Consider the following 3,644-nt stretch of genomic DNA (forward strand, 5'->3'; position numbering starts at 1 on the left):
CCTATAATGCGGTGACCAGAACTGTACGCAATACTCCAAGTGCGGCCGCACCAGAGTTTTGTACAGCTGCAACATGACCTCATGGCTCCGAAACTCAATCCCTCTACCAATAAAACCTAACACACCGTACGCCTTCTTAACAACCCTATCAACCTGGGTGGCAACTTTCAGGGATCTATGCACATGGACACCGAGATCTCTCTGCTCATCCACACTACCAAGAATCTTACCATTAGCCCAGTACTCCGTATTCCTGTTACTCCTTCCAAAGTGAATCACCTCACACTCTTCCGCATTAAACTCCATTTGCCACCTCTCAGCCCAGCTCTGCATCTTATCTATGTCCCTCTGTAACCTGCAACATCCTTCCGCACTATCCACAACTCCACCAACTTTGGTGTCTTCCGCAAATTTACTAACCCATCCTTCTACGCCCTCATCCAGGTCATTTATAAAAATGACAAACAGCAGTGGCCCAAAAACAGATCCTTGAGGTACACCACTAGTAACTGAACTCCAGGATGAACATTTCCCATCAACCAGCACCCTCTGACTTCTTACAGCTAGCCAATTTCTGATCCAAACCGCTAAATCACCCTCAATCCCATGCCTTCGTAACATGGGGAACCTTATCAACGCTTTACTGAAATCCATATACACCACATCAACCGCTTTACCCTCATCCACCTGTTTGGTCACCTTCTCAAAGAACTCAATAAGGTTTGTGAGGCATGACCTACCCTTCACAAAACCGTGTTGACTATCCCTAATCAAATTATTCCTCTGGATGATTATAAATCCTATCTCTTATAATCCTTTCCAACACTTTACCCACAACCGAAGTAAGGCTCACTGGTCTATATTTGCTAGATTTGCTATATTTGCTACATTTGCTAGTCTCCAGTCTTCTGGCACTATTCCTGTAGACAATGACGACATAAAGATCAAAGCCAAAGTCTCTGCAATCTCCTCCCTAGCTTCCCAGAGAATCCTAGGATAAGTCCCATCCGGCCCAGGGGACTTATCTATTTTCACATCTTCCAGAATTGCTAACACCCCCTCCTTATGAACTTCAATCCCGTCTCGTCTAAAAGCCTGTATCTCAGTATTCTCCTCGACAACATTGTCTTTTTCCTGTGTGAATACTGACGAAAAATATGCATTTAGTGCCTCTCCTATCTCTTCAGACTCCACGCACAACTTCCCACTACTGTCCTTGACTGGCCCCAATCTTACTCTAGTCGTTCTTTTATTCCTGACATACCTATAGAAAGCTTTAGGGTTTTCCTTGATCCTACCTGCTAAAGACTTCTCATGTCCCCTCCTGGCTCTTCTGAGCTCTCTCTTTAGGTCCTTCCTGGCTAACTTGTAACTCTCAAGCGCCCTAACTGTGCCTTCACGCCTCATCTCTACATAAACCTCCTCCTTCCTCTTGACAAGAGATTCAACTTCTTTAGTAAACCACGGTTCCCTCGCTCGACTACTTCCTCCCTGCCTGACAGATACATACTTCTCAAGGACACGCAGTAGCTGTTCCTTGAACAAGCTCCACATTTCAATTGTGCCCAGCCCATGCAGTTTCCTTCTCCATCCTATGCATCCTAAATCTTGCCTAATCGCCTCATAATTCCCTTTCTCCCAGCTATAACACTCGCCCTGCGGTATATACCTATCCCTTTCCATCGCTAAAGTAAACGTAGCTGAATTGTGGTCACTATCACCAAAGTGCTCACCTACCTCCAAATCTAACACCTGGCCTGGTTCATTACCCAGTACCAAATCCAATGTGGCCTCGCCTCTTGTTGGCCGAGCTGACTGTGTCAGGAAACCCTCCTGCACACATTGGACAAAAACTGACCCATCTAAAGTACTGGAACTATAGTGTTTCCAGTCAATATTTGGAAAGTTAAAGTCCCCCATAACAACTACCCTGTTACTTTCGCTCCTATCCAGAATCATCTTTGCAATCTTTTCCTCTACATCTCTGGGACTTTTCGGAGGCCGATAGAAAACTCCCAACAGGGTGACCTCTCCTTTCCTGGTTCTAACCTCAGCCCATACTACCTCAGTAGACGAGTCCTCATCAAACATCCTTTCTGCCACTGTAATACTGTCCTTGACTAATCATGCCACACCTCCCCCTCTTTTACCACCTTCCCTGATCTTACTGAAACATCTAAACCCCGGAACGTGCAATAACCATTCCTGTCCCTGCTCTATCCATGTCTCCGAAATGGCCACAACATCGAAGTCCCAGGTACCAACCCATGCTGCAAGTTCACTCACCTTCTTCCGGATGCTCCTGGCATTGAAGTAGACACACTTCAAACCACCTTCCTGCTGCCGGTACACTCCTGCGACCTTGAAACCTTATTCATGACCTCACTACTCTCAACCTCCTGTACACTGGAGCTACAATTCAGGTTCCCATCCCCCTGCTGAATTAGTTTAAACCCTCCCGGAGAGCATTCGCAAATTTCCCCCCCAGGATAATGGCACCCCTCTGGTTCAGGTGTAGACCATCCCGTTTGTAGAGGTCCCACCTACCCCAGAATGAGCCCCAATTATCCAGGTATCTGAATGCCTCCCTCCTGCACCATCCCTGTAGCCATGTGTTCAACTGCTCTCTCTCCCTATTCCTCGCCTCGCTAGCACGTGGCACAGGTAACAAACCAGAGATAACAACTCTGTTTGTTCTAGCTCTAAGCTTCCACCCTAGCTCCTTGAATTTCTGCCTTACATCCCCATCCCTTTTCCTACCTATGTCGTTGGTGCTTATGTGGACCACGACTTGGGGCTGCTCCCCCTTCCCCTTAAGGATCCTGAAAACACGATCCGAGACATCACGGACCCTGGCACCTGGGAGGCAACACTCCAACCGCGAGTCTCTCTCGTTCCCACAGAATCTCCTATCTGTCCCCCTAACTATGGAGTCCTCAATGACTAATGCTCTCCTCCTCTCCCCACTTCCCTTCTGAGCAACAGGGACAGACTCTGTGCCAGAGACCTGTACCCCATGGCTTACCCCTGGTAAGTCGTCCCCCCCAACAGTATCCAAAACGGTATACTTGTTTTTGAGGGGAACGGCCACAGGGGATCCCTACACTGTCTGCCTGTTCCCTTTCCGTCCCCTGACTGTAACCCATCTCCTTTTTTCCTGTACCTGAGGTGTGACTACCTCCCTGTAACTCCTCTCAATTACCCCCTCAGCCTCCCGAATGATCCGAAGTTCATCCAGCTCCAGCTCCAGTTCCCTAACGCGGTTTCCGAGGAGCTGGAGTTGGGTGCACTTCCCGCAGATGAAGTCAGTGGGGACACTAGTGGTGACCCTTACCTCTCACATTCTACAGGAGGAGCATGCAACTGCCCTAACATCCATTCCCACTGTTCTGAATTCCCAAACAGACAAATAAAAAAAAAACTAGTAGCCTTACCAAATCAGCGCTCAGAACCTTTTTTCTTTGGTTAGAGGAGGAGGATGGGTGGGTGACACTACCTCGGTAGTGTTTCGGGTGAAGCAACCGCCCAAATATATTGCCTCACTTACTCACTCCAAAAATGGAGTCACGCGAGGTAAGACTTTTATCATCGAAAAGCTTACCTTCCCAGGCTGTCCTCGCGCTTCCTCCCGGACTCCCGCCGCT

This window comes from Rhincodon typus, chromosome 43 (assembly GCF_021869965.1).
Source record: "Rhincodon typus isolate 14 chromosome 43, sRhiTyp1.1, whole genome shotgun sequence".
Taxonomy (NCBI): Eukaryota; Metazoa; Chordata; class Chondrichthyes; order Orectolobiformes; family Rhincodontidae; genus Rhincodon; species Rhincodon typus.